This window comes from Stegostoma tigrinum, chromosome 4 (assembly GCF_030684315.1).
Source record: "Stegostoma tigrinum isolate sSteTig4 chromosome 4, sSteTig4.hap1, whole genome shotgun sequence".
Taxonomy (NCBI): domain Eukaryota; kingdom Metazoa; phylum Chordata; class Chondrichthyes; order Orectolobiformes; family Stegostomatidae; genus Stegostoma; species Stegostoma tigrinum.
The window spans coordinates 105,004,717-105,028,709 of NC_081357.1; positions in this window are offsets into that span (position 1 = coordinate 105,004,717).

A 23,993-nucleotide genomic window follows, 5' to 3' on the forward strand; every position below is an offset into this window, starting at 1 on the left:
ATTCTGTTCTATTAGCCTAGTGCACTTTGCATGAACTGCAAGCAAGACAAAACTTTTCACTGTACCTCAGCACATGTGTCAATGAATTAAATCAAATAAAAATAAAATTACTGTGGCAATCAAGCTTCTCATGTAAACTTAATGGGAATGTTTTAAATGAGAAATATCCTCTGAAAGCCATGTTTTCTTGATGCTCTGAAATATTCCACCAGTTTAGCACTTACTTCATGTGCAAAAAACTTTGAATGTTAGAAGACTTCATTTGAAGTGTCATCTAGCTTTAGTGGTCACATGTGAGTCAGGATGTTAAACATTCAAGCCGCATTTCAGGGACTAAACACAGTTTATTCTGACATGTGGGTAGAATGCTGCTCCAATGTTCAAGCCATCTTTCAGAGGCAACATTCAACTTTGCCATCATTTACTCTCTTCACTGGATATAAAATATGCCATGTCATTTTTAAGACAAGAATTTCAGAGTTCACATGCTCTCCTGGACAATATATATCCTTCGACCAACATCATAAAAACAATTTATCTGGTCATTATCTCACTGCTGTTTGAGGGAGCCTGCAGTGTACAAATCGGTTAACGTATTTCCCACAATAACTATATTTTAAAATTCTTTAATTGCAAATAAAGTGTTTTGCAACACACTGTGGCTCTCTTTTGATAAATACAGGAGGCTTTCCAAGAATGTACTTGTCATTTGAATCAGGAACTGGCTCTATAAGGGGCCATTTATGATGATGCAAATTAAGGCTATTTCCTTTTTATTTGGTGTTTCTTCATTTAAGGTAAAACAGGCAAACTAAGAAGCAAGGAGTCATGTCCAGAGTGATGCGTGTTGAAACTTAAACCTTCTGTTAAGTTGATGAAATTCATTCTTCAGCTAAAACTATGGCCTTTGGCAAGGCAGCACTCAGAGGTAATGACATCTTTTGTGAATGCATATAAAAGTGAAATAAAATCTAGAAATCAGTTGGTAGATGATGTTTTGGATGAATTATGATGCAAAACTATAAGAATTGTCATGATTTACACACAAAGTGCATATTCATTGAAGAAAGGACTCCAGCGTGTTTGCACATCAATCAATCTTGGATTTTCATGTCAGTTCAGAGCATTGCCTATTGGTACGTGCTGCTAACACACCAAAAAGAAAAAAAAATATCAAAAAGGAGTGGCTCAGAAGAATCCTATGCCTTCTCCTGAGACAAATTCTGCATGAAGATGAAGTGAGACTGGAAGAGGTTCATATTGAGTATAAAATGCTGGCATAAACAATTTAGAACAAATGGTCTGTTCCATGCTGTAGCTTCTCTGTACTTATATGTAAATAGAGTTATATAGGTAATGGTTCTGAAAGAGTTACTGTTGACGTTGCATTAGCTCCATCCAGCTTGATGATGTCCCAATGTCCTTGAGCAGATGATCACTTCATTTTGCACAAGGTCCCAATGGAGACAAATGTGACATTCCTGGCTCCTAATAGTTATAATTGCACCTAACTAATTAACGTGAACTGTCTTTATTGCTGTCACACAATCAGCTATACCTTGTTATATAAAACAAGTGCCTCTTCTTGTGAACATTTTCTAGTGGTCTATCAATGATAATTAGAACTACCCCAGCCAGCAGCAACCAGTAGTTAGTACCCATGCTCAATAAGCATCTGATTAAGGATACTATTGAAGAAATTCTATACAGTAAAGACAGTTGAGAGAATCCATCCAAATTTCGAAGACAAGTGAGTTTACCACTTTCAGAATGTTACTATTTTAAGAAATCACAGACAGTCAGTTAGCAGCTGAAATGCAATGACTGATAAGCAGCAGCACAGCAGAAGCAGCACCTCTGAAGAAAGCCTTTACCACAGCTGATAAGGGGTATGGGGAAGCAATGTGGACTCAGAAAAGAGTAAGAGCTAAGCACCCTGTGAAGTGACAAAGGCATGAGAGATTCTATTAGGCCGATTAGAATCTCTGAGAGAAAAGTGGGAAATAAAGTGCAAAAGCCTAGTCTGGGAAGGAGCAAAGGTGAAAGGAAGCACTTACCTTTCAGAATGTGTTTTGCTGCCATCAGAAGTAGGCTGCAAGTGAAATGTAACAGTACACCATAAGTATAATGTGGGAAAGTGCAAAGTTATTCATTTTGGAAGGGAGAAGCAAAGAACAGAAAACTATTTGAATAGAGAAAAACTGCAGAAAGCTACAATAGAAAGGGACTTGGAGGTACTTGTCCCCAAAAAATAGAAAGCTAGCGTATAGGTGCAGCAGGTAATCAAGAAGGCCCTTAATGGAATATTGGCTCTTATTTCAGGGGGTTGAAGTATAAGAGTAGGGAACTCTTACTGCAACTCTGTAAGCTGCTGGAGAGACCAGATCTGGAGTACTGTGAGCAGTTTTGGTCCCCTTATTTAAGGAAATATACCATTCCATTGGCAGCAGCTCAAAGAAGGTTCTCTAGGATATTCCCTGGTATGGAGGCATTGTCTAATGAGTAGCGACTAAACAAACTGATGGTCTACTCTCTGGAATATAGAAGAATGAGAGGTAATCTCATTGAAAGATACAGAACTCTTAAGAGGCTTGACAGGGTAAATGCTGAGAGGATGTTTCCTTTCATGGGAGACTCTATGACCAGAGCAGAGATGAGATAAGGGGAAATTTCTTCTCTGTGGTTTTGAGTCTTTGGAACTCCTTGCCACGAACAGCTATTGGGTAGAGTCCTTATGTATATTTAAGGCTGAAATAAATAGATTGGTCAGTAGGGAAATCAAGGTTTATGGGGAAAGGGCAGGATAGTGCAAGTGAGGAATGTCAGATCAGCCATGATTGTATTGAATGGTGAAGCAGACGCAAGGGGCCGAACTGCCCACCCCGTTCTTATTTCGTATGGTCTTTCTATCTTGTGGCCAGAAATCTGATTAATGCCGAGGTCACAGGATCAGAACAAGTACTGAGTTTACCTCAAGGTCAAAAATATCAATTTAAAAGTTTTGAAAGAAAGAGTCTAAAGGAAGAAGAATTTCAGAAGATGGTTTTAAGACTTTTAGAAAATCAGGACATTCATAGCTTAAGTCACAATTTCAGCAGGAGGATTTATTAAGGTCCACAATAAAGAAGTTTTTTTTAAGGAGTTGAAAAAAATATGCGGAAGGAAGTGCAATATGTTTTGGACTATGAAGGGCCAAAAATATCAATGTTGCATAGAAAGAAATAAGGTAACAGCCACCCTCTTTTGAAAAAGTGAGGATCTCCCTTCAGTTTGTTGGAAAAGGTAAGGGAACTCATACCTGGCAAACGTTCTGGAATTCTTTGAGGAGGTAATAAGCAGGTTAGATAAAGTGTAAGCAATCAGTACAAATATATTTGGATTTTCAGAAGACATTCGAGAAAATGCCATACACAGTAAATTAGTACCGATAGAGGATTGACTAAATAAATGAAGATATTGTTGCAATAAAGGGAGTATTTACTGGATTGAAGGGTAACTGGGTACCACAGGCATCAGTACTGAAGTCATAATTATCTACATTCTATAATCATGACTTGAATGAGAAAAATAAAAGTACTGTAGGAAAGTTTGTGGATGACTCAAAAGATAGGTGGGAAGGCAAGTGATGAGGATGACACAAAGAGTCTGCAGAGGGCAATGGAGAGCTTAACTGAGTGGGGGATGTGAAGTTGTGCACTTTGGCAAGAAGAATAGAGGAGTTGAATTTTTTTAAATATAGAAAGACTGTAGAAAGCTGTGGAACTGGGAGACTTAGGAGTCCTCAGCCATGAATAATCAAAAAGCTAGCAGCCAAGTTCAGCAGGTAAAGCAGAAAAACAGCCCAGTTCTTCCCCACCCCCCCCACTGCATCCCAAAACCAGCCAGCCTGTCTCTGCCTCCCTAACCTGTTCTTCCTCTCACCCATCCCTTCCTCCCACCTCAAGCCGCACCTCCATTTCCTACCTACTAATCTCATCCCACCTCCTTGACCTGTCCGTCTTCCCTGGACTGACCTAACCCCTCCCTACCTCCCCACCTATACTCTCCTCTCCACCTATATTCTTTTCTCTCCATCTTTGGCCCGCCTCCCCCTCTCTCCCTATTTATTCCAGAACCCTCTCCCTATCCCCCTCTCTGATGAAGAGTCTAGGCCCGAAACGTCAGCTTTTGTGCTCCTGAGATGCTGCTTGGCCTGCTGTGTTCATCCAGCTCCACACTTTGTTATAAATGAATGTTCGCCTTTATTTCAAAGGGAGTGGAGGATAGAAGTAGGAAGGTTTTGTTAAAAATATACAAGGCACTCTTTAGTCCACAGCTGGAACACTGAACAACACCAGAGAAGGTTCACTAGGCTGCTACCAGCTATGGAAGGACTGTCTTAGAAAGGAGAGATTGAGTAGGGTTAAGCCTGTATTCATTGGAATAGAAAAGAATGAGTGGCAACCTGTTTGAAACATAAAAGATTCTTAGAGGAATTGACAAGATACTTGTGGGATAGTCTAGAACCAAAGGGCATAACATCAGAATAAAATAGACATAAGGAAGAATTTCTTCTCTGAGTTAGTCTGTGGCACTCTTTACCCCAGAGGACTGACACGATTGGGTCACTAAGCGTATTCCAGGTTGAAATAGGCAGATTTTTAAGTAAGGGAGTGGAGGGTTACGAAGAAAAGCAGAAAATGGAGTTGAAGATTATCAGATCAGTCATGATCTCACTGAATAGTAGAACAGACTTGATAGGAGCAGATGTAGGCCATCCAGCCCACGTCTTATAGATACATGCAGACATTATTGAAGGTGGCAGGGCATGTAGGGGAAGTGAATAATAAGACGGGATATCCTGTACGTTATAGAGACATTAAATATGAAAATCGGAAACTTACTCAACAATTATAAAACGCTGGTTTGACCTCAAATACAGTATTTTGTCCAATAACGCAAATTAATGGCCTGTTAAATACAGTTAAACGTACATTTTCTTTAGCTCTTTGTCTCTAATTTGTCTGATTGTCCTTTCATTTCCATTACTAAACCTTTCAGTATATGTTGCCTCTCAAGCAATTTGTCTAGTTTAAAATTGGCATTTATTTCTTATTTGTCTTGATTGTCTTGTCACTTTCCCAGGGTGAAATTCTAACCTATGTAATGCCTGCCACAACTTTGATGGCAGGACAAACCACTGGTCTATAGGCTCCCAACTCAGTCCTAGTTCCTGACATTTGCTCCAACAATGAACAGAAAACGAAAGATGGCCTCATTACATTCAAGTACTTTTTAAAGACTGCATTACTACAAATTATTTTAAGGAAAATTACATAGTTATACAGCACGGGAACACACCCTTGGGTCCATCTCATCCATGCCAATCAGGCATCCTATATAAATCTATTCTCATTTGCCAGCACTTGGCCCATGTCCTGCTAAGCCTTTCCTATTTACATACCCATCCAGATGCCTATTAAATGTTGTAATCATACCAGCCTCCACCACTTCCTCTGGCAGCTCATTCCATGTATGCACTACCCTCTGTATGAAAATGTTGCCTCTTTAGGTCCCTTTTACATCTTTCCCATCTCACCTTAAATCTATACCCTCTAGTTTTGGGCTCCCCCACCCCAGGGAAAAGACCTTGCCTATTTACCTATCCATGCCCTTCTTCATTTTATAAACCTTTGCAAGGTCACCCCTCAGCCTTCGACACTCCAGGAAAATCACTCCAGCCAATTAAGCCTCTCCCTGTAGCTCAAAACCTCAAACCCTTTTCTGAATCCTTTCTAGTTTCACAACATCCTTCCTATAGGACGGAGACCAGAATGGCATGCAATCCTCCAAAAGTGACCAAACCAATGTCCTGTACAGCTGCAACATGACCTCCCAACTGCTCTTCTCAATGTACTAACCAATAAAGGCAAGCATACCAAACGCCTTCCTCACTATTCTATCTACCTGCAACTCCACTTTCAACAAACTATGACATCAGTAAACAATGAGTTCCTACCTAAGGAAGATGTCTCCTCTCAGTATTTGTTCCACCAATTAGAAACTGAGGGGAAAGCAGACATCTCTCAGTATTAGCATGAGAATGCATCCAGTGGGTACTAAGAAAGCAAAGTTCATGGAATTGGCAGTGAGGCATCCACATAATTAAAGTTTCACTAAGATGCATTCCTCAAGTGAGTGTGCTTGATTTTTTTTTTAAACACCATCGTAATTTGAAAATTACTTGGTAGATTGGCCCACTGCTTGCGTCAGAAGGAGACAAAGGCTAAATTGGAAACAATGTTCACTCTAATTTCAATGCCCAAACATCATATTTTACACACATCCCATTTCCTATTGTAACAGCTAAATGCTAATTTACTCACAGCAAAAAAATCATATTTTAATTATCTGATTCCAGAGATATCAATTGGTTCATGTCATCTTCAAGTAATGGTCAGAAATACTGATCCCAACGTTCATTTCAGTTAAATTGTGTGGATAACATCTATAAACAATGACACAAAAAAGAACCCCAAAAATGCAACTTGTCAACCAGCTTGCTTGACGAATGAGTTATACCAATGAGAAGCATCACTTTCCCTGTCTCTGAAAAACTAATGCTGTTGTCACACAGAATATTTCTTTTGCTGATCCTAACAATACAGATAATATAGTCACAAACTCCAATAAATTCTTTTTAAGTGGCATTTTAGTAAGATCCGACACACAGCTGGGTAGACACAGTTCACCACAGTGCACCAGAAATCTATATTATCACTGAATTAAGTTCCAGTCTGCTTGCCAATCCTTAAATGACCTAAATCCTTGTTAACTATGTCAGAAACATAAACTAAGCCACTTCAGCAGGCTTTCTTTGCAGCTTGAGTTAAACAGCTGTTTTGTCTCATGCAGTGTCCAAGAAAAATTTGGTTGCAATTTTCGGACAGTGCGGAGTTGAGTGTTTCAGCTGGCATCTAACTTGCCATCCCCCAGAACTAGGATAACTTCCTGTTTCATGCATGAATCAGCCCATTCAAAGCTGCCAAGTGGCCCCCAGGCAGGTTTCTTAGTTAGTGAAGAAGGCGTTTGGCACGCTTGCCTTCATTGGTCAGAGGACTGAGTATTGGAATTGGGACATCATATTATGGCTGTACAGTACTTTGGTGAGGCCACTTTTAGAATACTGCATTAAATTCTGGTCTACCCGCTGTAGGAAAAATAGTGTTAAGGCCAAGAAGATTTACAAGGATGCTGCTGGGATTGGAGAGTTTCAATTACAGGAAGCTGAATAGGTTGAGGCTTTTTTCTCTGGAGCCTCAGAGACTGAGGGATGTCTTTATAGAGGTTTATAACTTCATGAATATCCAAAGTCTTTTTCCTCGGGGTGGTATTTGAATCCAAAACTACAGGGCATAGGTTTAAGGTGAGAGGGTAAAGATTTAAAAAGACACATGAGGGTTAACTTTTTCACGTGGAAGGTACTGCATGTCTGGAACAAGCTGCCAGAGGAAGTGGCGGAGGCAAGTGAATTGCAACATTTTGCCAGGGGAGGCAATGGCCTAGTGGTATTATCACTGGACTGTTAATCCAGACACCTGGATAACATTCTGGGGACCTGTGTTCAAATGCTGCTGCAGCAGGTGGTGGAATTTGAATTCAATTTTAAAAAATCTGCTATTAAGAACCTAATGAAGACTATGAATCCATTGTCGATTGTCAGGAAAAATCCATCTTGTTCACTCATGTCCTTTAGGTAAGGAAACTACCATCCCTACCTGGTCTGACCTACATGTGACTCCAGACCCATAGCAATGTGGTTGACTCTGAACTGCACTCTGGACAATTAGGGTTCAACAATAAATACTGCCTAGCCAGTGATGTCCTCCTCCCATTAATGAATAAAGGAAAAAAAAATGTGGATGAGTACATGAATAGGAAGTGTTTAGAGGCACATGGGCCAAATGCTGGCCAACAGAAGTATGTCAGATTAGGATGTCTGGTCGGCACAAAGATGTTGGATTGAAGGGTGTTTCTTTAGTGAATGATTCTATGATTTAGCTTTAGACATAGAAAAATATGGACAAGGAATAAAAATCAATTTCAGATGCTCTCTGAATTTTGTGAAATGTTTACATCAGTACGATTACAGAAATCGCGGAAGGGAATGATTGATGTGATGACCTTTCTGAGTGGATCTGGGGCATATTAACATGTGCTGTACAATCTAGAAACAGACCATTAATAATGTCAACTTGTTTATTCTTGGCACAAGCCGCCACCCATCCCTGTTCATCTCATCCAATTAGCATAGCCTTCTATACCTTTTATATCTTTGTGTTTATAGGGCTTCCCCTTAAATACAATAATCATGCCTTCACTATTCCTAGTAACTTTGAGCGCGACAGTACAATTTCTCTGTGGATAAAGAAGTTTATTCTGAATTTCTTTGGATGTTTTAATGACTGTCAGATAATGATGGCCCTTACTTTTGGTCTCTCCCACAAATTAAGAAATCCTCTCATAATTCTATCCAATTCAATTTCTTTCATAATCTTACAAACCTCTATCAGCTTGCCTCTCAATCTTCTCTTTCCAAGTTTAGACATGCTTGTAAACTTGCCCAACACCTTCATCACTTTAAATGCCAAAAACACCTTGAGTGCAAAACATTTCAGTTGTTGGTTTTACATTTCTAAAAGACTATAATTCATTTTTGCCAGAAGTATGAAACCTACTCAAAGTTCACTTGGGCACCAAAACTCAGAGGAACAAAGACAGATAGTCTAAAACAATTGCCAATTGAGAACTTGACTTTTCAAAACTGAAAGAGCTTCTGATTGAAAACGTAGGGTTTCTCCAAAGCTAACGTCTTCCACTTTTGAGAACTCAATTTTATTGTATAATATTTCAATGTAGTAACTTGGCAACAATACCAACAAGTCAATTGTAAATGTGAGAATATCACCCACATGTTCACTGACCACCACTGGTTGATGTACCACCAATGACTTAATTTTAAAATTCCCATGCTCTTGTCTGGTCCTCACCACTTTCCTATTTCTGTAATCTATTGCAGTTTTACAAACCTCTTAACTCTGCCTAGCTCCAGTTTGTGCCTTTTCTATTCTCACCACTTCTTTTGGCTTAACATTCTCTGTTATGTCTTCATTTTCTCAATTCATTGCTTTGGAATTCTCTTTCTCAAATCTCTTTACCTCCCCATTTCTCTCACCTTCTAAGGTATAATATAAAAAATAACTTTTTGATAAAGCAATTGGCTTTCTGACAATTGGAATGCCTAACAGTTATTGTCTCCTTAATGTCTCAATTTTTGCCGGATTATGCTGTCTGTCTCAGGATATATTCCTTATTATTATGGAAATGCAAATGTTGATGTTTTAAGTTCGATTGTGGTTGCAAGTTATTGAATAGTTAGCTTTAGAAGAGAGTACATTATATTTTTTGCATACTTCCCTGATGTTGCAAAGTTGTGATTTGTGTTCAACACTAAAACACTCAATTTCACTAGCAGGCCAATTGACTTGGTATTTTTGATAATTGGAAATGAAGCAATCTTATTGTAATATTCAGCTGTCACTTGTTCACTGCTTCCTGTCACAACACAAGAGCAAATGGAAAGCATCTAGGCAAAAAGTTGTTGTCAAATTCAACCTTCTGCTCATTTTCTTTCCAATGTATTAGATGTCACAAACTCTGGGAGCTGCACTCAGTGTTTTAGTGGACCTTATCAATCAGAAACAGCAAGTACAGAAAAGTGTTGGCCTTAGATATCAGGTGAGATAATGTTCAGTCCCACAACTCTGCTATGCAGTCAGTCCATCATAGCAGTAACCCAAAAACAGTATAAAGTGACTTAAAAAGAAATTCCCTCATGGGACATAGGCATCGCTGGCTGGGCCAGCATCTATTGCGCATCCGTCGTTGCCCTTGAATAGGTGGTGGTGAGCTGTCTTCTTGAAGCACTGCATCCCATGTATTATATTTAGACCTACAATGCCTTGAGGAAGGATATTCCAGGATTTTGAACCAGCAACAATGAAGAAATTGCAATATATTTCCAAGATGGGATGGTGAGATGGCTTGGAGGGAATCTCACAGGTCAAGGTGTTCCCAAGTAACTTCGGCCCTTGTCCTTACAAATGGACATGGCTGTGGGTTTGTCAGGTGTTGTCTAATGATCTTTGGTGAATTTCTGCACCTTGTAGGCAGTACACACTGCTACTTCTGGGTCTAAAAAACAATTGAATAGGGAGGTGGTGATAATGTTTTATCATCTCATTCAAAGAGGTCACTTCACAAAAAGAAAATTAACCTTGTTCAGCAGATCTAAACCTGAGGCCATTAAGACTTCCCTAAGACACAAATTATAACTTCATTTGAAGAGCATCTGGCAAATTATCTCTGTCATGTGTTAAACAGAGCACCTATGTTGCTCTGATATCCTGATAGGAAAGTCTATGTATTCTCTCGTATTCTCCTTTCTAAAAATGACAGAATTATGTGGTCTTAAATTTGATTTTTTACAAAAATCCATGAAATCCGGTTGATGACAAAACTTTGAAACTCAAGTAGGCCATTCAACCCCTCTCTGTTTTATTAAAGGAGAAGTTTAAAATGTAGTAATAAAGGAGTAAAATTCCTTTAACTTCAACATTGATTTGTAATGCCTGATTATAAAACTGTAAAAGATGCACTCAAATAAAAGTAACATAATGCAGCTGATAAAAAGCTGAAACAAACAGAATACTGGAAAAATTCAGCAGGTCTAGTAACATCTGTCAAGAGAGAAACAGAATTAGCATTTTAAGTCTGGTAGGATGCCAGACCAGAACCATATTGGACTCAAAACATTACCATTATTTCTCTCCACAAATACTTGCTGGACCTGCTGAGTTTCTCCGGTGTTCTCTGTACTTGTTGGTGTAAAAGAAACTGTACTCATACTCTGATGAAGGTTCTAGGCCCGAAACATCAGCTTTTGTGCTCTTGAGATGCTGCTGGGCCTGCTGTGTTCACCCAGCCTCATATTTTATTATCTTGGATTCTCCAGCATCTGCAGTTCCCGTTGTCACTGTACTCATACCGTACTCATTTTCCTGAGAACACTGAAACTGAAGAAAAGTTGAGAACATAAATCTCAGCCAATAGTTCAGCCCACCATGTGAAATCTTATTGAATCCTTTCCACAAAAAGAATGAACAACTAAAGTGGAAAAAAGCTAGAACATATTTTCTTTCATTGCATGAAGCTGTCAATCAACCTCCTTTCCCAGGAGGCGCCCTGCAAGGCAATCCCTACATTAGAAACTAGTTGCTTAAGTTTGCTTTCTCAGGCACTTACATTTTCAAATCAGTGCCAAAAGAAACAGAAGGACCTGGCTGGGGGAAATTACAGCCGAAGCATATTGTTTCCCTGATGGATTAGCAATGAGGTCTGTCCAGCATTTCAGAAATAATGACCTTCTTGGCACAAATATGCTTCGATGGCCTGCTATTGATGTTGCTATTTCTGACTTACATATAGTCAACACAATGGTCCAGAAGTACAGGCTGAGTGGGAGCATTCTTGCCTCCGGGTCATGTTGTAATGGGTTCAAGTCATGCTCGATTGACTTCAGCACATAATCCAGATGAACACTTCAGTACAGTATTGAAAGATATTGAACTAGGAGATGATCTCCCCTCTCAAGTGAACAAAGATCTCATAGCACCGTTTGAAGGAGATGATACTCGCAAGTTATTTGTGCATTACAAGCACTAATACACCTAATCATTCATCTCGTTGCTATTTATCCACAAGTAGCTATTGCATTTCCTACATTACTTTCTTCATAAGGACTTCATCCACTGTGAAGCTTTTGGAAAATCCTGAGTTATGGAAAGCTTTGTATAAGTAAAATAAGTTTTGTGTGAGTAATCAAAACCAGTCAAATTCAAAGATAACAAGGTGTAGAGCTGGATGAACACAGCAGGCCAAGCAGCATCTGAGGAGCAGTAAAGTTGATGTTTCGGGCCTAGACTAAGAGTCTAGGCCTGAAACGTCAGCTTTCCTGCTCCTCAGATGCTGCTTGATCCGTTGTGTTTATCCAGGTCTACACCTTGTTATCTCAGATTCTCCAGCATCTGCAGTTCCTACTATCTCTGAAACAAATTCCTCAAAGCTGACTTTTTCAATCTTAAACTCTTCATGGGATGTGATTTTCACTAGCAAGGCATTTACTGCCTATGACTAACTCCCCTTGAACTGAGAGACGTGCTTCGCCATTTCAGAAGGTGATCAAGAGTCAATCACATTGCTATGAAATTGGAGTCACACATTGGCTGGACCAGGTGTGGATAGTTGAGTTCCTTCTCTAATAGGCAAAAGTGAACCAGTCGTGTCTTTACAACAATTGATAATAGTTGTTACGGTCACTGTGACACCGCTTTCAATTCCAGATTAAGTAATGGATTTAACCTAAAATTCATCAGCTGCCATGAAGGGGATTTCAACCCTTCAACTCTAACTTACCAGCGCAGTGACATTACTGTGCAATTATCTCCTCATTAGACTCTAAACTACAGGCCGAACTTGTGGATGTCAGCTCTCACAGGTAGACAGACACAAGGACATGAAGGAAAACCCCATCATTTGTCTCAGCGTGCTGACAGTTTAACTGTTATGAATGCCGGTTCAGTAGGAAAATTGTGTCTTGTCGTGCCCACCAACTCCCAGTGCGACATGTACCAGGCACCATCTTGGGGTGGGATGTGCAGGGCCATTATGAAAGTGGACTGAAAAATGCAAAGTAGGCTGTAGATTTGAGCTGCAAAATGATATCTTCAAGCCAGAGCATTAAGGCTTAATCGTTAATTGAACATGACAATGAACTATTAAAATAAAGTGGAAAAGTAGATGAGAAACAGTCTGAGTGTAAAAGTAGTCTATTTTGACTGGGCTTGGGGTGGAGGGAGGTAAAGAGGGAAGGATCCCTTGATGGGATCTGTCAACTTGTGTGGTCTATAAGAGACCACCTGGATTTGTTTTTGCACCTATTTTTGAGGGTGGAAAAGTACTGCTGTCATTATGAAATGGGGATTCAGCATGTAATCTTAGATTCAGAATAGTACTAATAGGTGGGACTTTGCCCCACTCATGGGACTTCACATCCAGGGTTCACATGACCGGTTCCATGATTGAACTCCAAGTGTTGCCATTACCAAACTCGCCAACAGATATGTGTACCAAATATTTTATCATAATAAATGAGGTATATATTGAATTGTAAGTGTCTTGTAATCATTTTAAAATCAGATCTTAAAGAAACCGTTAGGTACTCTCAGCCTCACAATACCGAGGCAAACCTTGATGTCAGTCAATGTCTAATGCTGACTAAAGGTTCGACCTGAATTTTTCACTGTTTTAGTTAATGTCCTCCTTTAAACGCGCATATCTGAACACATGCCAGCAACACTAGCCACAGTCTTTTCCCCAGGTTTAAGGTGAGATGGGAAAGATTTAGAAGAGACCTAAGAGACAACTTTTTCTTGGAGGGTGGTGCATGTTTGGAATGAGTCATCAGAGGAAGTGGAGAAGGCTGGTACAATTACATTTAAAAAGCATCCAGATGGGTACATGAACAGGAAGGGTTTAGCAGGATATGGACCAAATGCTGGCAAATGGGACTAGATTAATTTAGGATATCTGGTCAGCATGGATGAGCTGGATGGAAGGGTTTGTTTCCATGCTGTACAGTTCTATGAATCAAAGACATGGGATCCTCCAACCCACCACTAGAAATATTTAAAAGAATCATTAACAACTTGCTGAGTTGCTGAGTTTGTGAAAAAAAACCATATTTGGAAAATTCGAGAACAGCTGGCAAAATCCACAATGAATAGTGCTACATTATTCATAGGTTTTGATTATGTTCAATGTAGAATGTCTCCTAGGCCAGTTGAAATGTATCCTAGGTCACTGAGGGAAAGAGTTTATAGAGATTTTGGACTCAATTTTCCAATTTTTTTCAAATATGGGAATGATGCCAGAGGATTACAGGATTACAAATGTTAAATTCCAATTGTTATGATTCCAGCTGTATACCACTTAAAAATGAGAAAAGGGGTAAATCTTCCAACTATCGGCCAATCCGTCTAACACTGCTTTTGGAGAACATAGGTCAATCAGGCCATCGAGTCTATTCTGCCATTTAACACAATTATGGCTGATTGAACACATTAATGATTTTACCCACATCATCCCACAACCCTAAATCATTGATAATCAAAAATTTAATGAACCTCTACTTTAAATGTAAGACGGAATGTTCATAGCCTTCTGGGATAAGGAATTCTATCCTCTTAGTAAAATAATTTCTGCCCAACTTGGTTCTAACTGGTATCCTTCCTATTTTTAAACTGCGCTCTATTTTTCTATGCTCTCCAACCAGGGCAAACATGTTACTTACATTTTTCAACTATCCCTTTAAGTATTTTGTAGGTTTCAATCAGGAACTCCAGAGAATGCAGGCCCAGTTTGCCAAATTCTCTTCATAGGAGAGTTTTGTCACCGCAGGAACAAATATTGTGAATCAACATTCTATTCCCTTTGTGGCAATAATATTTTTCCAGAGATAAGGGGGCCAAAACTGCACACAGTACTCCAGGTACGATCTAACCAAGCTCCTATACAATTCAAGCAAGACTTCACTGCTCCTATATGCAAATCCTCTGACAATAAAGGCTAATAATCTCTTAGCTTTCCTAATAGCTTGCTGCATCAGCATGCTAGCCTTCAATAACTTGTTAACAAGGACACCAAGGTTCCCTGATAATAAAATGTGAGGCTGGATGAACACAGCAGGCCAAGCAGCATCTCAGGAGCACAAAAGCTGACGTTTCGGGCCTAGACCCTTCATCAGAGAGATCATCAGAGCCAAGGTTCCCTTGCGTGTCTACAGCCTCATACCATTTAAGAAATACTCTGCGCATCTGTTCTTCCCACCTTGCATTTTTTTTCCACATTATATTTCATCTGCCTTGTCCTTGCCCTATTACTGTCCAAATCCTTCTGGAAATGTTTTTACATCTTCCTTTCGGTGCACATTTTTGTTGAGCTTTGTCTCATTTGACAGTTTGGAAATACAGATAACTTTGTTTAAACTGGCACCTTAACCATCTTGGTTACCAAGCTAAAATTATATATACCTCAAATGCCTGCACTCTACTGCAATGTCTGAGTACTTATTCTGTAAATCAATAAATGTGATGGGTATAGCCCCTGCATTACGTTTCTATTAATTACTGTGCATTTTTACATTGATTCTAGGAGATGTGCTGATGTTTTTACATAGATTAGTTTGAGGGATGTTGACGTCTTGAAGCTATGCTTTGTCAGGGTTTATTGCAGTTATGTGCATCCTTGATTAGCTGGAATATTTGACCAACTGGCACATTCCTGGTCCCATAGGTATCAGTTAATAAAAGATTTTCTCTGTTTCATTTGGTCTCCATGTTCAAATGACGTTGCAGTACCCCAAGAATCATTGTCTGCCAACATGAGAATTACCAATTTATTCCTTCTCTCTGTTTTCTGTCGGTTGGTCAATCTTTAATCCATGCCAGTATGTTATATTCTATGATGCGTTTTAAGATTGCTACCCACCCGCCTTGTCAAAAGCCTTCTGGATATCTAAATATACTATATCCAAAGACTCCCCTTATCTATTTCATAACTAACATCCTCAAAAATTCTAACGACTTTGATGATCACCATTTTCTACTTCTAGATCCATGTAGATTATTTTTATCCATTTATCACATCTTTTATGATCGATTCTAACAATTTCCCGACAACTGATATAAGGCCTAAATATTTGTCATTCATTAATTTTTCCCTTGCTCCTTTCTTAAATAGGGGAGTGACATTTATAAATATATATCAGCATGAATCTTTTCAGAATCTATAGAATTTTGGAAAATGATTAGCAATATCTCAACCATCTCTACAGTCACGTCCTTTAATACTCTGAGATGTAAACAATGAAGTTCTAGGGATTTATCAGCTTTCAGAACCATTAATTTTGCCAGTACAATCTTCTTACTGTTACAAATTTCATTCAACTTTCATTCACTCAGGTCACTTATATCCCTAATTCTGGGATAGTTCTGGTATTATCCTTGATGAAAACAGATATAACGTATTTGAAACAACTCTGCAAAGGTTGGTATCCTGTCGCAACATTACTGTTTATTTACACATCCATTGTACATGAAACTGACTAGCTGGCTCACAGCCAGCTTCGAGAGCCAATGGGACCTCTGATATTTCTGTTTAAATCTGTCAGCCAAGACTCCCTGATTGAATCAGGTTAACCCCAAACTGGGAACTCATCCTATAAGGTCGACCTGGCTAAACCTGTTCCAATCACTACAGTATCCATTTATCTTTTCTGCCATTTCTTTTCCCCTTTATAAATTCTCCTGACTGTCCATTTAAGGGACCTAAATTCAGTTCAGCCAAATATTTCTCTTTTACACTCCATTCTGTAAATTGCTACTAAATTGTATTCATATTCTATTCTTCTTTTCCTTACCATTTTCTTTGTGTTCCTTTGCTGCATTCTAACAACTTCCAAAATCCTCAGATTTAATGTTAATTCTACAAACTTTATCTGGCTTTTCTTTTAACCTTATACAATTCTTAACTTCTTTTGACTGAAGGTTGACTGATCTTTGTTGAGTCTTTGCATTTTTAAGGAATGTATAGTAGCAGTAAGCTAAGTTGTAGTTAAACATGGAACATAGAACAGTGCAGCAGAGAACAGGCCCTTGGTGTCGTGCCAACCTATTATCCTACTAAGGTCAATCTACCCTGCACACCCTACACTTTACTATTCTTCATGTGCCTATCCAAGAGTTGCTGAAAAGTCTCTAAAGTATCTGGCTCCACTGCCACTGCAGGCAGCTCATTCCACATGCCCACCATTCTCACTGTGTAGAACCTACCTCTAACATCTACCCTTTACCTTCCTCCAATCACCTTAAAATTATGTCCTCTCGTAACAATCATTTCCACCCTCAGAAAAAATGTCTGGCTATCCACTCTGTCTATGCCTCTCATTATCTTGTGCACCTCATTCAAGTCACCTCTCACCCTTCTTTGCTCCAATGAGAAAAGCCCTAGCTCCCTTAACCTTTCCTCATAAGACCTGCCCTCCAGTCCAAGTAGCATCCTGGTAGATCTCCTCTGCCCCCTCTCTAAAGTTTTCACATCCTTCCTATAATGAGGCACCCAGAACTGAGCACAATATTCCAAGTGTGATCTAATTACTGCCTATTGCTAATATACAATCAGACCTTTTAATGTATTTTCCAAATTCAGTTCAGCCAACTAGGCCTCTTGCTTTCGTGATTTTCCTTGTTCAAATTTAACAGCCTTGCTTCCGATTGAACTGCCTCACTTTCAAGCATAATCTAAAATTCTATAGTAACATGGTCACTAATACCAAAGATTTCCTTTACAACAAGGTTATTAATTAGTTCTTTCTCAATATATTCTCCACAGCTTCCGTGCTCAATTGGTTTACACAATCTATACGCAGATTGAAGTCGCCCATTATTACAGTGTTGTAAATGTTAAAATTTTTATCTTCTCCTGATTTATACCATACCGTCAACTGCCACCAGTGTTTGGTGACCTTTAAATAATCCCAATCAATATGTTCTGTCCCTTGCTCTTTATTATTTCCACCGAAACAAATGCCTGGTTTTGTTCTTCAGATCTGAGAACCTCCCTTACTAACGTATTGATAACAACTTGTTTTATCAGCACAACTCCATCTCATTTTCCTTCTCGTTGTCTTTCCTAAAAGGTGGATATTCTTGTGTATTCAGTTGCCAGTCCTGGTTACTGTGCAGCCATGTTTCTATCATAGCAATTATATCGTGATCACTTCATCCTCTTTGTATCTTTTAGATCATTTATCTTGTTGAGAATGCTCCATGCATTCAGTTTGAATGCCCTGAACGTTGTCATTTCTCATTTGAAGCACATTTGAAGCTTGGCTTCATTTATCCCATCTTCCAGTCTCCCCCACAGCTTTTCTACTTGCTGTTACCAGCTCGATTCCCTTCCAGTTTGGTTTGTCCCTCAGATTCCTATCCCTCTGACAAGCTAGTTTAAACCAACCCCAGACTTTCATAACACTTTGTGGAAGCCAAGGACAGTTGGCAGGCTTATTGTAAAGTCTTTAGATTAAAACAGCTGGTGGGAGAGAATAACTAGCCGTCTTCCAGGCTTTGGTGGCTTCACTACAGAGAGAAAGAAACTTTGTCCTATCTGGATACTTCTGTTTTGTAAACGCGCAAACTATTCACCAGCCAAAGAGTGAATCAAAGAGTTGTCATCATACTGGTACATTCTGGCATCAACATTTGGTTCCAACTGCACAAAGCTGTATCAGCATTCTGTCACTGGATTCGATCACTTGGTGATGTACTGTCTTAGATCTTCTCCCCTACAGTTGAAACAAGGCAACACTCCAAAAATATCTCACAATGACTTCTAGAAATGTGTTTTCAAAGGTACAGCAACTCCTGCCACAGCCTTTGATTTAAAACCGTCCTTTTTTTTCCCATTTTCGTCCACAGGCCAAAATTTAAGATACATAAAAGGTGTAACCTTTACTGCACCTTTAAAAACGGGGAGAAAAAAATCAATAATAATTTTCAAAGTGGGTTGAGTGAATACTTGAAAAGTCAAAATTCGCAATGCTACAGCAAAAAGGAGCAGAATTAATTGGACATCTATTTCTAAGACACAGCACAGTCACAATGAAGCTCCAATTGTTGTATATCATCTTGGGAAAGTAAAGTTAACTGATTTACCCAGCAATTGTTGCAATCTTTAAATATTCATGTTCTGGCTGTTTAAAAAAAAAGAGGTTGGCTCTGTGTATCTGGTGTTTCTCTAAAAACTGTCTTTTATTGGAAAGTTTGGCTGGAAGCCTCCTGAAAATGTGTATTTTTAGTTCCATTCCTCTCTATTAGATATTCAGTGCACCATGCCCGTCTCGAATGTGATTGAATCAGAAAACCTTCATATTATGTGGAAATCAGCTCTTTTGTAAAAGTGTAAATTAATGATGGTGGCAATTGATTCTGATGCCTCTAAAAAATTAAAATAATGTTACAATGCTTCTAGATGCCTCTAGCCAGACTAACAAGAGGTGACTGATACTCTGGGAAGTGCAGGATAACAATCCACCGAATACGCTTCCACTTCATAGTAACGTGGAATCATTTCAAATAAGGAATACTTCAATCTTCATTTCCTCTTGTTTCAATGCCAGTTTATAGCAATTGATATATTTGATAAGCTGAAGTATATAACCAAACACTTAATTCCCAAAGATTATAATCCAACTAGATTTCCTTCGAATTCTCAACATGCAGGTGTTTTTGCAAAAGACACATCTCTAACCCATCTCTCTGCACCCTGAGAATGTGGAAATGAGCTTCCTCTTTGAATTTCCAAACTGATATGTTGTCTGATTTATAGGGGAAGTTGAAAGGTAAATGGTGGCAGTGATCCGGGCTGGGAGAAGCTGTCAAAGTTTGCTGACTTGTTGCAGTGCACCTTGAAGATAGTACATACAACAGCCATGGCAGCCCAGTGATGGCGGGGCTGAAAAGTCCATTGTCAAATACATTAATCAAGCAGACTTGACTGTCCTGAATGAGGCTGAACTTCTAGAGATACTCATCCATGTGAGTCCTTCATCAAACTCCTATATGGGCCACCTGCATGTTGAAAATGTTACTGAAACAGCCCATGTTCAAATGCAACAAGATCTGGACAATATCTAGGCTTCGGCTGACAAGCAGCAAGTAACATTTATATCACATAAATGCTAACCTATGACCAGCACCAATAAGAGACCCCAAATCTAATCACCACCCTTCATTTTCAATGGTGTTATTATCACTACATCCCCCACTATCAACATCCTGGGGGTTACCATTGATCAGAAACTCAACTAGACTCACCACTTCAACTCAATGGCTACAAGAGCATGTCAGAACCTAGGAAGAGTACGGCAAGTAGCATTGCTGACTATCAAAGCCGGTACACCATCTACAAGGCACAAATCAGGAGTGAGATGGAGTGCTCCCCACTTGCCTGGAAGGATACAGCTCCAACAACACTGAAGAAACTCAACACCATCCAAGGCAAAGCAGCCTGCTCCATTTGAATCACATTCACAATCATCCACTCCCTCCACCACCAACACACAATAGCAGCATTGTATATTATCTACAAGGTGCACTGCAGAAATTCACCAACGATCCTCAGAAAACACCTTCTAGATGACACAACCACATCCATCTGGTAGGACAAGGGCAGTGGTCACATGGGAACACAACCACCTGCAAGTTTTCCTCCAAGCCACTTACCATCCTGAATTGGAAATATAATCACTATTCCTACAGTGTCATTGGGTCAAAATCCTGGAATTTCCTCTGAAACAGCTCCCCACCATCTTCTCAAGGGCAACTAGGAGCAAGCAATAAATGATGGCCCAGCCAATGATGCCACATTTCACAAATTTCTTTTAAAAACAGTCTTAAATGTTGGGAATAGGCCTTTAAAGAATACTTCTGTTCTGCTCTTATCTTTTCATTGTTGACATGGCTTATCCAATTAAACTGCTCATCAGTGGGGATGCCATACATGTTAATGATAGGGAACTCAACGACACTTCATTGTCAGTTGAGAGGCAACCCTTGTAGTAGTTCGAGACAGGAAGCAGCCTTATCAGCAATGCCAACGTCTCAAGCACGAGTAGAAACATACAATCAGCTTTTAACTCCTGTAATCACCTATGAAAACTCCCATCTTAATTAGTTTGTAAAAGCTGTCTGTTGATCTTTTATCCTATACAGCATTTTTTTTCTACGCTGTAACCATCTTTCTGTTACATCTTACATTCAGGGAACAGATATTAAAGAATTGAATATTTTCTAGAAATATCTGCAAAGCCCTTCTCCAACATTGTGTGCACTCTCTCTTCATCCAACAAATGAATTTAGTGTTTGGTTGGATTGTAAAGCTATACAAATAAATTATTTGTTTGAACTATAATTTTTCTCATGCACGTTTGCCAAAATGCTTATTGCCAAAAGTGCAGGGGTATAATAGTGCCATTAGAGATTTATGTTGGGGAATTTAAGCAAAAGTCAGTAGTTTGATGTGATAATTATTTATAATGGGAAAAACCTGGTATAATGCATTATTGACTGGGTAGAAAATTGTTTCTACTTAAATAAACATAGGCTAGAAGATTCAGAGGATTGGAAAATGAATTAACGCAGCACCTCCAGCCAAAGTACAATTTTCTTCCTATCAGGAATTAGGCAGACAACACACTCCAGGATCCTCACAAAAGTAGTGAGGTTCTGGAAGACTTTTTTTAAATTATAGCGGGCTAGAATCTAAAGAAAGAATGACAGCAGTTAAAAGAAAGCTCAAGCTATAAAAGAAATAAAAATGATAAAGGTTGTTGATCTGGTGTTTTTGGTGAGAAAAATACATAAAATGTTTCACCGAGTTTCACTGGTGTTCAGCTAAAAGCCCAGAGATCATAAGGAGAGGGATTGATGGGTTACAAAGCTATAACTTATTTGTAACGCAGTAAAAACCCATTCAGTCCGCTGGTTTCTCGCCAAGTTTATGCTGCACATTAACTACCTCCTATCCATTTTCACCAAGCTTAGAAACAAAAGCCTTTAAAAGTCTCAAAGGCTTTTCAGGGTTGATTTTGAGATTAATAGCAGGATTGACCAGCAGAAACAGTTTTGGCCAAAAGATTCAATTCCCCTCCCCACCCAAACAAAAACTACCATACCAGTTCCAAGCTCCGGATAATCAAAAGACAACAGACAAAATAAATTAGGGATCATTTTACAAATTTCAACAGGGATATTTTCCCAGGTATCTATCATTTATATAAAAAAAGTGAATTAGGTAGGGATTGGAAATAGGTATTTATCCCAATACAATAGAATTTTCTCTTCATGCTAGAATAAGTAGCCAGATGTCCAATTTAGAGGAAATGTTTACAATTCCCAGAGGTATGGATAATTAGGTTGTCTGACCAATGAATACATTTTGATATTGACAGCAACATAATTCCACACATGGGCAATTGACATAATACAAACACAGTGATATCAGGATTATCCATAAATACCTATCTCGTACTACAGGGAAAGCAGCATCACTAAGCCAGGCTCCCAACAAGGATTACACAAATCAGACAGGCACAGATAATTTCTAATCAGAGATGATATTGTACAACACAGGAGCAGGTAGAACTTGAATTTGGGCCTTCCAGCCCAGAGTAGGGACACTGCCACTGAGGTGAGAATAGGCCTCCACCAGTAAGAAGTAGAAAAGCAATAAGAGAGGGGAAAGAGAGAGAGAAACAAGTTGGATGTCATTACTGAATCAACTTGAAGCTATTTTCAGTGTGAACCTAATGAATCATGAATCTTGCTGAATCTTGAGCTCAGTTCATCGCAATCCAAAACATGCTATTTTAACCCAATATTCCAATTCAGTTCTAAGATCAAGTGTGAAATATTAGGTGCAACTTATTTCTCTCAATGTTCAGCCCCAGAGACATGCATTAGACAATAATCAAAAAATGCTGGGAAGATTTGTATCAGGCACAAAAATATGCACATGTGGGTAATTTACATGATTATAAATACAGTGATATTGGGATTAGCCACCAATACAGGGAAAACCAAATCACTAAGCTAGGCTGCCTACAAAGATCATGATCTGCTGGTTAACACATACCCATTCCTTTCTGCCAATTTGTGCTGCCTGTTTGTGCAATTGCGGCCAGTGCTGAGGGCATTATTGAGAGGCTGCTGGTCTCAGTAAGTGGCACAAATTCTTGAGAGGCTAGCGCAAGTTCAAGGTAGTATATGTGTATATACTACTGGTTTACATCGCTTAAGCAAGAGGCATATTTCTACTGGAGAATGTGTTTGAATTCATTTCACACACAATTTTGACTTGAGGAAGATATAGAAATGTGTAACATAGCAGACATCTGGCTCCAAAGTCCTGCGACTCAGTACTTGGTGCAAGATGTTGAGAGGAAGAAAGGTGTCCAATAGCCATAGGGAGCGAGGAAACACTCAAGATAAACTCTGAGAAGGTAATGAGAACTGATGATTGTACAGGTCATTGCCAGCAGAGTCACTCTGAGCATCTAAAACAGTGATGAAAGTTCAATGTCACAGGCATAGTCAACATTAGCGAATGCCTCTTCACATGTCTCAATCTGCCACATGCACCTCGATCTTTGTACCCAGCTCAATGCATGATATCCTTATTCTTCACCCACAAATAATCCCCATCATCACTATATTTACAAAGCATGCTTAGGTTCACATCACCTTCACATACTTAATGCAAGTCTCAAAATTACATCTCACACCCTGCACGCACGGCCAAACATTCAACTATGATAGGCCCATTGCATCAGACTCTAAGACACACTTTCCTCTTTCTCTTATGTGACAAGATGGCACACAAATAGAGGCAGCAGCAGCCAAATGATGGGAGACAAAAACTATGACGCATTCTCACACTGAGGGAAGAAACAATGCTCACCATCAATGGACTGGCCATGCTACCAGCAGGGTTCAAAAAATCAAAAAAGTGATGATCTGCTCTTTCCTAATCTCTTTCTGACATTTTTAAATCCCCCTCATTCTGAAATCTCTTCTGATTCCTAAGCTACATACTGTATAATCAATGGAGCATAGGACTTAGGAGCAGGCTATCTGACCTTATTGAAACATACAAGATTCTAAATGGATTTCAAGTTAGATGTGAACACAGGGCCAGAAGGCATAATCTCAGAATAAGGGGTCACCCATTTAAGGCACAGATAAAAAGAAATTTCACAGATAAGGGTAGTGAATCTGTGG